Source organism: Heloderma suspectum, chromosome 1, assembly GCF_057233095.1.
Source record: "Heloderma suspectum isolate Gila_16-S chromosome 1, 16-S_ref, whole genome shotgun sequence".
In the NCBI taxonomy this organism is placed as follows: domain Eukaryota; kingdom Metazoa; phylum Chordata; class Lepidosauria; order Squamata; family Helodermatidae; genus Heloderma; species Heloderma suspectum.
The window spans coordinates 412,952,352-412,967,348 of NC_139458.1; the positions used below are offsets into that span (position 1 = coordinate 412,952,352).

General features: G+C 42.4%; 1 protein-coding gene across 2 annotated transcripts in view; it reads left to right on the forward strand.

Moving 5' to 3' along the window:
• Window positions 1–14,997, forward strand: part of SOCS5 (suppressor of cytokine signaling 5) — an 80,131-nt gene that overhangs the window by 31,374 nt on the left and 33,760 nt on the right. Inside the window, exon 3 of one of the 2 annotated variants that reach the window (XM_084829016.1) lies at window positions 9,494–14,360. The exons of the other annotated variant lie outside the window; for it this stretch is intronic. The gene's annotated coding sequence lies outside the window, so the exon portion shown is untranslated. Of the gene's footprint in view, window positions 1–9,493; window positions 14,361–14,997 lie in introns of those variants that run through there. 2 annotated transcript variants of the gene reach the window in all.

Here is a 14,997-nt window from a genome sequence, read left to right on the forward strand (position 1 = left end):
ATGATATGTAGCAAGATCCGGAAAACCAAACCTACTTTCTTTAATTGGAAGTCGCATCCTTTTCAAAGATACTCTTGGTGGAAAGGAACCTCAAAACAATTTACAAAACAGCATTAAGGTTGTACAAATATTTGCCAGTTATAAGTAAGGGGATCTCACTTATAATGTAAACAATTTGAGGTATAGTATTCATCTTATGTGTATTAACGTTGCCCCATAAACTCAACTTTAAAGATGCCCATCTATGTCTCATGAAATATAATTGATCAACTTTTTAAAATTTAATTTAATCTTTTGAGACATATCTCTAGGGATAATTATTCCCAAATAAATAATAAACTCTAGGAACCATCGACATTGCCAGTTGGCTAGTATGCTAGAGTAAACCCTGTCTCCCAGCATTATTTCCAACTTTGACCAATTAACTGAATAACCAGATAAATCACGGAAAGTATTAATTTTATCAGTGCTTGAACTGACAACTGGAGTTTTGAAATAAACAGCAACAGATCATCCACAAAAAGGGTAATTTTAAATTCTAAGCCAGAATGCACAAATCCATGAATACTACTATTTTGTCTAAAAACACATGCCAGAGGTTCCAAGCATAAGTCAAATATGAATGGTGAAAGTGAACAACCTTGGCTGGTGCCCTGACCAAGTAAAAAACAAAAACCATTAGTCATTACTCTCGCTCTTGGAGCCGAGTATAAAATTTTAACCCATTTCAAAAATTCTATAGGAAAACCAAAATTAGTCAATGTGGTAAAAATAAATTTCTAATGAATTTTGTCAAAGCATCCAAGGAAATAATGGCCGCCTGGTTAGTTCTTCTAGAGTTTAAAGCAACTGGATCGACAACTAATCTAAAAGCATCTGCCCCCTGTCTATTTTTAATAAATCCCACCTGGCCTGGACTAACCAAGGTAGCAGTAACTTGTTGCAGTCTGTCAGCCAGAATTGCTGTTAATATTTTTATATCTACCTTAATGATATAGGGCAATATTTAGCACAATAGGTATAATCCCTGCCAGGCTTCGGAATCATGGTAATATAAGCATAATTTAACGAAGAAAGGGAGCCTTAGGCTAGCTAGTTTTAAGAGTGAGTCTGAGAGGCTCTGTTTAATTCTCTTCTAATTGATTAATGACATATTTAAGTTCCTTATTTTTTATTTCATTTAACAACATATACTCTACCTCTCTGCTATTTCAGGTTCCCAAGGCAGCTTACAATCAAATTCAAAACAAATCAGTCATAGTAAATATAAAAGAGTAAATATAAAATTGGAAAGACAAAACAGCCAGGAGCAATTAATAAACATAACTCCATCAAAATTTTCAAAAGTTACCAAAGGCCAGGGTGGGTAGACAGATCTTTAATAAGCACCAAAATATCAACAGTATACACCTGACAGATGTGGCTGGACAGAGCATCTTTATGCACGCAGCAGCAGGTGTGCAAGGATTCCATGCATTTGGCTGCGAGGGCATGCTCTCAAGTAGAGTTTTAGAAGGGGGCTTGAGTTCAAAAAGCTTGAGGAACACTGACTTAGCTGTTTGCAATTGTAGCTACATTTTTGTTGACTTTATTTTTTGTGCTACGCTGTAAATTTTAAGTAAGACATTGCATTACTTAAGTAATGCAATGTCTTACTTAAAATTTACAGCGTAGCACAAAAAATAAAGTCAACAAAAATGTAGCTACAATTGCAAACAGCTAAGTCAGTATTCCTCAAACTTTTTGAACTCAAGCCCCCTTCTAAAACTACTTGAGAGCATGCCCCTCGCATTAAAATGCAATGTCTAGAGGACTTTGCCTATCTTGAAAAAAGGAATCTAAAGGCGGGGCTATTTCTGTACACGCAAAGGTTTGAGCTTCATTTTGGTCTGCTGTGTACACTTATTTTCCTTACAAGCAGCCTAATGTTTTCTGTTTCAGTCTTGAAGCAGAACACACCTCACCTCAGGGAAAGCTGAGCATTATTATAACCTTAGAATTCGTGGCACTATTTTGTCTCTGGTAACTTATGGAAGAGCAGAGCCAAGATGAGCAGTTTCTTTTTGTTTGGTTTTTTTGACAGGAGGTTTACATTGTCTGTGTCATGTCACAAAGAGGTGGAGACGCATGTGATCTATCCTCGTCAGGAGGTTTTAGGCATGCTATAAAATAGGCTGAGCCTCTTAACTGTGCAGATATTGTTTAAAATCAGTTTTAGGGGCTAATGTGGCTTGCCTCTGGATTCCTTTTGAGAAATGTGTACACTATGCTTTTTAATGTAGATCTACTTCAACTTTGTGCCTGCAGGTAAGAATTTGGGCTCAGTCCCCAAAGTTCCATTGAGACACTCATTGCTGCAGAAATCTAGGATTCCTTCCCCTATAAGGTTTTGTTGCTGCAGTGTTGTGGGCTGGATTCTTTGAATCCTTAAAGCAATAATATGTTGTGAGAACATAGAAGTAGGGTCTTTAATAGCACCATGTTTGATGTTTGAATATAATGAGGCATAATCACATACATTTTTAGCATGGGGGGATTCCAAACACAGGTGATTTAGAGGCATATAAAATGTACATCCTTCTGGAAGACTAATCTTTATTTTACATGATGTCAGAAGAAGATAACTTTATTTGTATTACACCTGAATGTTAGCCTTGTAAAAAGGATAAAGTCACAATACATATTTTTGTTTCTGTCTATAAAAGCAAAGCTGAAGACCATGCCCAGCCCAGACTATGCAGAAGAGTTAAGTTCTATTTTTCTGGCAATAATGTCATTATGAAAACTTCAACAGTTCAGATAAGCTACAGTCAGGGCCAGAAATATTGGAACAAGGATAACTGTTTTGGCAGTTGGCCTCTGTACACCACATTGAAGTTGAAAGGAAACACACCCAGATGGGAGCGAAGTCAGGACTTTCAGCTGTAATTCAAGGGGTTTGACAAAAGTGGGGCACTAACCCTTCAGGAACCCTGTCACAGATGCTTTAAACTGGATTCCTGCACTGAGCAGGAGATTGAAGTTGATGGCCCATTCCAACTCTGATTCTATGAGCATTATTTTCCCTTCATTTCATAGCTGCAACCTCTATGAAATTCCAACTGTTCTTAGACACAGCATTAATTGGTCCCCAACAAGTATCATGCATGGCATTGCTCTTTATTACTGTAAATATAGATCTACATAGTACATTTTCAAGAGTTTTCAAGCCATACATACATTATATGAGTAATCCTTATGCCAGCCTTACAAAATAAGCCAGAATTATTGTCCCCATATTTCAGGTTTGAGAACGGGCCATGGATGGATACTTCTGTGCCAAACACCACCTACTGAGTTCATGGCAGGATAGTTTTGAACCCAGAACATCTTAGTTCGCAGCTACTTTATAGGTGCTATTTAAAAGTTAGGCTTTTGCATAAGCTAACTATGATTTGAAGGCCCATTTTTTTCCCCAAGGACAAAAAAAGTGCTGGAAGAAAACCTGATTCCCCCCTGAATTTTCCATGTGTTTCCAGGCCTTCATATCTCGAAAGTGATCATAGCAATTGGGTTGTGCACCTGATAAGGGTGTTGTGTCCAGGGGACATCCATTCTATGGATAAGAGAATAGTGGGCTTGTCCAAAGCCACCTAATGATTTCATGACTGAGCTGAGATTCAAGCCCAGGCGGCTCACATTCTTGGCCTCTGCTACATTTCTGGCAATGTTTTAAATCTTCAATAGAGCTGCTTTATTATGTACTATATAAAGAATAAAAGTATTAAAAAAAACACCTTGGAGAGAGAATCCTTATTGCATTATGATAATCGTCCAAGATTATACTTGCTTAAGGATTTCTCACAATATGGCTTAAGAGCCCATAATACTAGTTAACCTCTTAATTAAAGGTTTTATGACCACACAAGTCATTGGCTGTGCATTTCTCCATGGTACCACCACCAGCATTTGAACTTGGCTGATGAATATGTAGTTGTTCTACCTATCAGAACATAACTAATGTTCTGAGAGCACGTAGTGGTATATTACATTTTCCTGACAATAGCAAATGATCCTTAGTTCAGCATCTTGCACAGTTGATTTTATGTCACTTTTATACAGTATTCAAAAAGATTGTTATCTGGATGTATTAAATTTCAAAGTTGAAACTAGTCCCCAGTCGCTACAATCTTAAAGTGTAGTGTTTCCTGAGTGATTAATCAGTACTGACAAACAATACAGAAACTCTACCCCCAAGTATGAAATTCTGAATGATAGATTTGCAACCTGTTCTTTCTTTAAGCTAAGAGGCTGAGCCTGCCATATGAAACACAATTAAGCCCCACTACAGGACTTTATGTTAAGCAAACATGTTTAGGATTATAAAGGGACAGATTTGAGGTGTTAAATGTATTAGGCCTGCTTCAGTTTTGAAGAATTCTTTAACCTGAAAAACTTGTTTCATTGTACCACCTACTAAACTAAACTAAAGTTTAGTGGTCAAACTAAAGACAACACCTGCTTTGTCTTTATACAGTTCTTACAGCCTGATATAGCCTCATAATGTAGGTCATAATTTCTTTTAAAATAGGGATAGCAGATGTATTAACTGCATTGCTCAGTAGGGGAAAGGGACCTTAATAATCCATTAAGACAGAAGTCCCCAACTAGTTGGGTCACTGAGTGCACCTGGAATTTTGAGAGCACTCAAATTTCGTAGGCAATCTAGAAAATGGTTGCCATGGGGGGCTTGTCTCTTCATAAGATGGCTGCCATAATGGGCAAAGCCAGCCACAAAAAGGAAGAGTGATGAGACTAAAAGAAAAGTGATTTGCCCAAGAATCTAATTGCAAGGCAGAGGTGAAATCTGAGATCTAAAATATAAAACCACAGTTTTGAACACACAGATGGCACTGGAGGGCAGCCCTTTGCTTTGCGTACCAACCTCTCAGTTAAAAGAATATGATTTTTTAAAACTCTTCAGAAATAAAAATCGGGAAAGGCAGGGACCCTTGTGGACACAAAGAGAGGTGTTTGCGGGCAAATTGCTGCCCATGGGCGCCATGTTGGAGATCCCAGCATAAAGGAGTGCTAGAGCAGAGTCATGGTGGTTGTGCTGTAAGTGGCTGTCAGGATGGGTAGATAGGCTGACCATATCTCCTTGAGACAAAAACGGGATATTGGGATGACAAAAACGGGACAGATCAAACTGAATGTAGGGCAGAAAGAATCTCAATGGGCATAACATTGGTAGACATATGATGGTAGACATAACAGTAAGACTCACCCACCTAGCTCCCACACGCTGAATGGGGCTTAGCAACTGCCTCTCAAATTCCCTGCCACTGCAGACAAGCAAGGGGGCGGTGTCCAATCGTCACTAGCTCAAGAAGCCTGGCCCTGACTGGATAACGTAAATGGAACTTCCTCTTTCATCACACTAGTAGTTTTACTGCACGCATGGATTAGCATAGAGCCTTATGATAAACGCATTCAGTTTTACAAAAAATTAAAAATGGGACAAAATTGACATTTATATTAGAACAACGGGATGGTCAGGACATATGAAAAAAAAATGGTGCTGTCCCATTTAAAACGGCACGTATGGTCAGCCTATGGGTAGAGCCAACTTTGAGGAACCTGGAAAATGCATCAGGTATCCTTCAAAGCATCCCCTCCATCAATGTTGACTGACTAAGCTGAAAACTAGCATTTGGACGTTCACCTTGTGTGTATGCATCAACCTGCAAGAATGCTCATGGATGGAAACGACTGAGTGTCTCATCTTCCTCTGGCCTAATGGGTAAGATCTTGGCTGGAGCACATATACAATAGGGGATAAGTGCAAACTTTGCTGCACCCCTTGCAAAAATTCACATGTTGGCGGAGGGAGACAACAATATACATGTGAAGTGGAGCATCTTGCTGCCAGATACACAAGACACTGACTAGGAAGCTGAAAGCACACTGCTCTTTCCCAGCTGAAGGATTGATTTGGGGGCGGGGAGAGCAGCAGTAAAAAGTCCATTCATGAACTTCTTCCTCGGCATCACCAATAATAGTGGTAAATAGTCCTCTGTGGCAGGGGGCTCCTTCATACTGGGATTTATCCTGCAATTGAGATTGATCCTTCATGGAAGTTTGCAGGCTTTTTTATATGACGTGGAGACCCTCCAGGGCATCTCCTGCACTAAATGCCCTTTGTTCCATTTTTAAATAGATCGCAGATAATGAGCTATCAAGTTACCCCATTGTGTTCCTCTTCAGTTCCCTCCATCAAAAGAGTTAAAGTGGCAAGAAGAGGAGTGAGATCAATGAAAGATAAGGGAAGACTCAGATACAAGGAGAAGGAGGGGGGAAGGGGAGGGGGGAAATGAAGCAGGTGAAAAAGGGAGTCGCTTTGACCCTGCATTTAAAATGGAAGCAGAAAGCCCCGTTTTACAGTCAGGGCCAGAAATATTGGAACAAGGACAACTGTTTTGGCAGTTGGCCTCTGTACACCACCACATTGAAGTTGAAAGGAAACACACCCAGATGGGAGCAAAGTCAGGACTTTCAGCTGTAATTCAAGGGGTGTGACAAAAGTGGGGCACTAACCCTTCAGGAAGTACAGCCAGTGGCATACACACACACCCATCGTTGGTGGCTCATAAGTAATGGAACAAACCAACATCATTTCAAACTGAAGGATTGCCTTTAATACCTGGATGAAAATCCTTTGCAGTCAATGACTGCCTGAAGTCTGGAACCCATGGACATGACCAAATGCTGAGTTTCCTCCCTCAAGATGCTTCGCCAGGCCTTTACTGCAGCTGCCTTCAGCTGCTGCTTGTTTGTGGGTCTTTTGCCTTCAGTCTTGTCTTCAGTAAGTGAAAAGCATGCTCTATTGGGTTGAGAGCAGGTGACTGACTTGGCCATTGAAGAACATCCCACTTCTTTGCCTTGAGAAACTCTTGGGTAGCTTTTGCGGTATGTTTTGGTTCGTTATCCATCTGCAATATGAAGTGGCGTCCTATCAGTTTGGCAGCATTCGGCTGAATCTGAGCAGAAAATATAGCCCTATACTCTTCAGAATTCATCCTGCTGCTTTTATCAGCAGTCAGGTCGTCAATAAACACCAGTGACCCAGCTCCATTGGCAGCCATACATGCCCATGCCATAACACTGCCTCCACCATGTTTGACAGATGATGTGGTATGCTTTGGATCATGAGTTGTTTCTTTCCTTCTCCATACTTTTCTCTTCCCATCATTCTGGTACAAGTTAATCTTGGTTTCATTAGTCCAAAGAATCTTATTCCAGAACTGGGCAGGCTTTTTTAGGTGTTTGCTGGCAAAGGCTAATCTGGCCTTTCGGTTCTTGAGCGTTACCAGTGGTTTGCACCTTGTTTGTAAAGCCTCTGTATTTACATTCATAAAGCCGTCTCTTGACTGTAGATGTTGACAATGACATGCCTACCTCCTCAAGAGCATTCTTGACCTGGCTAGATGTTGTGAAAGGGTTCCTCTTCACCATGAGCAGCATTCTGCAGTCATCCACTTTAGTTGTCTTCCGTGGTCTTCCAGGTCTTTTGCTGTTGCTGAGCTTGCCAGTTAATGCCTTCTTTTTCAGGATGTTCCAAACTGTTGTGTTGGCCACTCCCACTGTTTCTGCTATCTCTCTGATGGGTTTATATTGTTTCCTCAGCCTAATGATGGCCTCCTTCACTCGCATAGACACCTCTTTGGACCTCATGTTGGGAGTCCCAGTGAACAGCTACCAAATGCGAATGTAACACTCAGAACCACCTCCAGGTCTTTTCTCTGCTTGATTGGTCGTGGGGTGCCCAGGAAACAGGCCACACCTGGCCCTGCAGGTGCTTGTCAGCCATTTGTTCCATTACTTATGAGCCACCAACGATGGGGGTGTCTGTATGCCACTGGCTGTACTTCCTGAAGGGTTAGTGCCCCACTTTTGTCAAACCCCTTGAATTACAGCTGAAAGTCCTGACTTTGCTCCCATCTGGGTGTGTTTCCTTTCAACTTCAATGTGGTGGTATACAGAGGCCAACTGCCAAAACAGTTATCCTTGTTCCGATATTTCTGGCTCTGACTGTATAATGCAGGATATTAGGCTGGTGTAGAGATGCCCAGAGTGTCTGATTGCTTTCTTAATGTGCTTCAGTTAGTGTGATTTTTTTGCCACAAACTGTACTTTCCCTCTTTGGCGGTGGTGTGTATTCTGCTTCTTTTTTTCTTTGTCAGTGGCCGCTGCTTTAACCCCAATAACATTTTCCTGACTGTTCACCATATTTGGGAAAGGAATATATTTTTATCCCAAGTCAAGATTAGCTTGTAATCAGTGGGTGGATTGGCTTTAATAGTAGAATATATTCCTGAGTAATGTGCTTTGCAGTGCTTTGGCTTAACCTGTCGTCTTTCTTGCTTCTGCGCTCTCTGGTTTCAAGTGGATTAATGATGCGGGGAGAGGTATGAATGATGCACTTTGCAGGAGGAATGGTTTTGGATCCTTTCAGCTTTATAATGCAGAAGCATTTGAAGGAGCAGGCTACCAAATCAAACGGTGTGCTTCAGCAGTATGAGTGAACACTGAACAAAACAGAAGTGTATGTGACCTTTGGTGCAGAAATGGTCTAAATCAGGGATTCAAAAAGTTTGGCCCGCCAAGCTATTTCTGGTAACCTGCCAGACCCCCCTGCATCTGCTGCTGCGGCAGCACTACCTATGCCTAGCTTATCCCCAGTCTCCCAATATTTAGGTCCTAAATATCGGTAGCTAAGGAAACCAATCTACAGGCTCCATAGAGGCAAGAAGTTTCTAAAGCGCTGCAGTTGGGTCTTATTGCAGGGTTGCCACAATGGTAGATGGACAGATGTATTGCACATTTAGAAAAATTCATACTCCACAGGTGGCCAACATGTCAGCCCATGGGTCACAGGTGGCTTTGGTGCCCTTGTGGTATTGTCAAGAGGGTTCTGCTGGGATCTTGGGAGCTCCAGCTTCCATTTAAAAACAGCTTTCAAGTGTGGCAAGATGTTGGAACATTTGATCACAAAGTTCCTAATACGGCTATTCATATTGAACAATTTGCCCTTCCTACTTTGCTAGGGGGGGGGGGGGGAATCCATACAGTTAAAGCATTGCCACAATCCTTACATAGGCCCAAGGATTGCACCAGTGCAGTAGTCAGTGAAGACCCCACCAGTACTAGGTGCAGTAGAAAACAGAACTTTGAGACAAAGATGTGCTCTTACATCTACACCAGGAGTAAGCAGAAGCTAGCTCAGGATCTACTGATAGATCTCTGGGTAACTTGTGGTAGATTGGCAAGGATTTCTGGTTTCCAATTGTTTAATAATAGCAACAACAAAATGCCTCTCCCGCTATGCTAAACTGTACTGAAATTAAGGTGGAGTGCAGGGAGAGAGACTGTGAGCTCTGTTCAGTTCTGGTACTAAAAATAACTAATCCTGGGTTATATTCCCTTAATTCTAAGCATATGTCTTTTGCACCAGGTGCTGGTTGGTGGATCTTGGGGTTCCAGTCAAAACAAAGCTGATTTGCAAGCCCGAAGTCTGTCCACCCCGATTAACACCATTCCCTTACCAGCTTATGTAACCATTAAGAAATGAAGAGAGAAGTGTTCCCAATGAGGGATGAACATATCACAAGAGAGAGAACATATCACAAGGAACAAAGGTGACAGGGAGTATCAAGCACATTGGGAGTACTTCCACGCCACACCCAACATCCAGAAACAAGATACTTGCATACAAGGAGCTCAGCAATCACACAAAGATCTCCTTCACACTTCACTGGAGGTGTGTAAGAAGGGTGAATGGCTCTCTATCAGGGTTGCTATAGTGGCATCCTGCATTGCAGATCCTGCATTGAGCAGTGGGTTGAACTAGATGACCTCCAAGGTCCCTTCAAACTCTATGATGTTATGAAAAGCTTGCATTTTTGGATTCCCCATGGGTGCAAACAGTGCATATATCTCCTGGGAGGAACCTCCTAGTATAATGTTGCAGAGACAAAGCATCAGAATGCACAGGTAAGTCAGAGGGATCCCCATGGGAGGGAAGGGTTGTGGCAGCCTTCCTTACCAGAATAAAGGAAATCTGTTGCACAACTGAATTTAACTATTGAGCAAGCAAGCATAGGATTGTGCTGAGGTGGGGGTAAAGGAAATCTAGCATGCAGAACCTGGTGCCCCTCTCCGGTGAGCCTTCCCACAGAAAGTCAAGTTATCAAACACTACAGAAGGGTTAGGAAAGCAATATGCCTCCCTCCCCCATCCCCAAGGTTGCATGGGGAATACACCTAGACTGCGCTGCTACCTGGGGCATGAGTAAGGCATGGTGGTGGGAGTGATGGTGAATTACTATTTGACTTCCTTAGTTCAGCAAAAGGGCTAATGATATATTCATGATGCTACAGCCAAATGGCTCCTGTGAAGTGTTGGGGAGTCTGTATAACCCTGCTGGCTAGGGGTGATGCGATTTGTAATCCAACACATATAGAGGGTCCCAGGTTGGAGATGGCTGGCCTACATACTACATGGGTCGGGATGTTTCGGGACTGCTTCATATAATATATACAGACCTCTGGTCAAACTAGCATTCTAAGAGTGCCATGCTGAGAATATAGCAAGGGGTGGAGGGTGAAGACTCAATCCCCCCCTCCCACATAAGACCCCCATGGCTGGATCTGGCCACGGTACAGCTACCCTAGCATCTTATTTCCCAGTGGTGTCCAGCCAGATGTTTTCAGGAAGCCCTCAAACAGGTTGTGAAAACAAAAGCTCTGCCCCCTCATTATGCCCTCGTGCTACTGACTATGGATAGTTCCATGTGGCCCCACTCCTATAGTGGTCTACTGGCAAATCCTGTTGCCAGACAATATTCCCCAAACATGGCTATTTTGGATTGGGGGAGGGTGCCATTTGTGGTCCAAGAAGCCTTCAGTTACTGATTAGACCAGGCTTCTCCATCCTAGTATTTCTTAGATGTTTTGACTGCAACTCCTGTCATTGGCCATGCTGGCTGTGGCTGGTGGGAGTTGTAGTCCAACACAGCCGGATGCCAGATTCCGGCTGAACATCAGGAAAAACTTCCTGACTGCTAGAGCAATACGACAATGGAACCAATTACCTAGGGAGGTGGTGGGCTCTCTCACACTGGAGGCATTCAAGATGAGGCTGGACAGCCATCTGTCAGGGATGCTCTGACTTGGATACCTGCATTGAGCAGGGGGTTGGACTCGATAGTCTTATAGGCCCCTTCCAACCATACTATGATTCTACATATGGAGGGCGCCAGGTTGAGAAAGGCTGGGTTTGACCTAATTGTCTTTGAATAAATGTATATTTTAGACTTGTCTTCCCCAACCTGGTGCCCTCTGGATGTGCTGGACAGGACTACAACTCCCAGAATCCTCCAGCCAGCATGGAGGGCACCAGGTTGAGGAAGGCTATTTTATACCTTTTGTTTGTTACTCTGGATATATGGGTGATGTTGTTGTTTTGGACACCCTGTGACTATGAGGACTTGCCCTCATATAGGTAGTGCAGAGGGTCACAGTGTTGGAGCAACAGGTCAAGGTGTCTCCTTTCACAGGTATGCCAGTGCCAGCCCATTTGCTGTGCAGCAGCACAGTGTAGGATTAATTACTGCAAGTAACTCAGTGTTGTGGAGTCCTTGGCTTACACTCCAGTCATGTAGAGCATATATGTTTTTTTTAAGCTGCATGCTTTTGTAGTTCCTACGTAGTTTCAGTTTTTCAGTATGCTCTGTTTCAAAGATGGAAAGCTTTCATCTCTGGTCCATCTCTCCCCCCACCCTGTACCCTTACGCAAAGATTGCAGTGTTCCTTTAAAGTTTGAACCTGAACCCACATCTGGAAACATTTAACTGCTGTAAAAAACAACAAACCCTCTTCTAGGGAGTCAACATTGAAAATGCACTTGGTGCTTAAAATGCAAACTAATAAACTGAGATTTCCAGTTATTCCCTCAGCCTCCACAAGCAGAGCTGAACACCAAGAGCTTTCTAGAGAGGTGCGTATAAAGTCTGCCTTGAAAGCCAAGCTACCTCCCCGGGAGACTAATAACTAATTCTTGATTAAAACTGAATGTCTGGGAATAATTTTCTTCCCGTCTTCATAGAAGTCACAGGAATGCACGATTTTAAGCCAGACTGAGAGAGAGAAGAATATAAGAACATAAAAGCCGTGCTGGATCAGACCAGGGGTCCATCTAGTCCAGCATTCTGTTCACACAGTGGCCAACCAGCTGCTCATGGGAAACACACAAACAGGGCATGAGCACAACAGCACCCTCCCACCCATTTTCCCCAGCAACTGGTGTACATAGGCTCACTGCCACTGATACTGGACGTAGCACATAGCCATCAAGACTAGTAGCCATTGATAGCCTTCTCCAAGAAATTGTCCAACCCCCTTTTAAAGCCATCCAAATTGGTGGCCATCAGTACATCCTGTGGTAGTGAGTTTCATAGTTTAACTCTGCACTGTGTGAAGAAGCCCTTCCTTTTATCTGTCCTGAATCTCCCACCAATCAGTTCCATGCATTGACCCCATTGGGTTCTAGCATTTTGAGAGAGGGAGAAAAATGTCCCCTATCCACATTCTCCACACTATGCATAATTTTGTAGACCTCTATCATGTCTCCCCTTATCCTCCTTTTGATGTGTGCATCATCAGAAAATCACCTTTCGACTTTGTATATACAGTCAGGGCCAGAAATATTGGAACAAGGATAACGGTTTTGGCAGTTTTGGCAGAAATTACCAATCAGATTTTATTGGCTTTAAGGACTTGGCAAGGGCAAAAGCATGAGGAAGGTACAGAAGTTCCTTGGAGACCTTTTACAATTTAAGTTAACATTCTGACCACTTTCATATGGAGTGTCTCTGCAAACTATTTAGAGGCTGCAACTGATGGAAAATACAGGGGCGCATCTTATGATAAGTACTGGACAAAGAGAGTGTGAAGCTTGCCAATTTATTTTATTTTACAAAAGTTGTAAAAGCTTTAATTGCAAGTCTCCTTGGGGGGGCCTATCTGGGCTGAAAGGCGACTCCTAAATGTACGAATACTAAAAATAAAATAAAGAATAAAGCTTTGTCCAGTCCTCTGCTCCTGTGCTTTTTGCTGCAGCTGGATGATCTGCAGACATTTGCAAGTGTTAATGCTTACCTTCTTGTCCTGGAAAAATGTCCTGGAAAAACTTCCTTTGCTGATTATTTATACTTCTGGTCAAGATGTTAAAAGGAACAGGAACAGGTCAAGCTGTTCTTCGTCACCCTCCTCAGCTCAGTTGGCAATGATAATGTTCTCTCTCTCTTCCATTGGAAGAATTTCCAGAGGAGGAGCCTTGTTTGTCTGTTGAAGCAAAAACAACTAAGGATGCAGTCCTATGCATATTTACACATAAAAAAGTCCTACAACTCCCAGCATTCCCCAACCAGCATGTTGGGAGTTGTACACCCTTAAAATACACTATGTGACTATTACATTCAAAGCTTAAATGTGAGCAGCACTATTGCAAAGTAACCTACTTTGCTTACATGTAAGCTTTTAACGTAATTGTCACAGACTGTATTTTTTGCATTGTGTTGCCACCCGACCTCACTGCTTGCATCCCTCCACTTCCCATGTGTGTGTGTGTGCCAACGGAGTATAACACTTCATGCATCTGAAGTGGATTCTAATCTACAAAAGCGTATGCCATCATAAAGTCCTTAATCTTTAATCAACACTCCCTCTCTCTTTTTTTAATTGTACTGGAAGGTTGAACACACAGTGCTTGTGATGGTCTTTGCAGGTGTTAAAGGCTTGGGACGCAGTATACTATGAAGGGACGTCTTTCCTTTTGAGAAACCTGCTCCTCCTTTGGGGTCAGCAATTATATCCCCCCACCCCACTTTCAGCAGTAAACAGCCTTATCCTACCAGGTGCCTTCCAGATGTGTTTGACTACAATGCCCATCAACTTAGCTAGCTAGGTGGTGCTGGCTGGGGACTGTGGAAGATGTTGCTCAACACATCTGGAGGAGGTTATGGTTGGGGAAGCCTGGCCCCTAAGGTCTGTGAGAGTGCAAAGGATAGGATTTTTGTAGTGTTACCTTAAAATTGCTTAACTGTAACTGGATTGTGTCCATAGCATTTGGGGGAGTGTCTTAATTTTCCTTTACTTTAGCATTGGTATCTTACCATAGAGCAGAGTATCTTATACCAGGGGTCCCCAACCTTTTTGGACCCATGGGCACATTTGGGAATTTGAGAAAGTGCTGTGGGCACCACCACAAAATGCTTAATCAGGGGATCGCCACTTTGGCATCTACCTGTCGCGTCTATAGATCTTAGGCTGTGTCTTATTCAGCAAAAACTTTTGTTTCATCTCTATTGGACACCGCAAGGTCTCTTTAGTAAGGGATTGTCTAATTTGGCTAATTGCTGGCGGTGCAATACAGCTAATGCTTCTTTTAAACATATGTTTTGGAAGTGTCCAGTAGTGGCTTCTTTTTGGGAGGAGGTTATTACACAGTTAAATTTTGTACTGGAACAGCCTTTAATATTCACTGATGTACATGCTCTTTTAGAATATTTACCTGCTTCAAGGAAATTAAAAAATAGTAAGCTTAAACGGATTCTCCATGCCCTTTTGAGGGCTAAAAGACTTATATGACAACTCCGGAAGGATAAACACTCACCTCCTATTATGCAATGGATTGAGAAACAGTGCTTTCAACATTTGGATGGGTGGCATATAAATGCCACCTTCAAATGGATACTTATTTTACTATTTGGTTGGCTTTTGTTGAAGCCTGTATATAATTGCTAGAAAGTTGTATTCATTCATACGCATTCATTGCTATGGATATATACAAAACCATGTAGATGTATTTAAAAGATGGGGGGAGTTTTGTGGGTGCCCACTGGCTCCACATTGGGGACCCCTTCATGGGCGCTATAGGACATGCCCACAGGTGCCATGT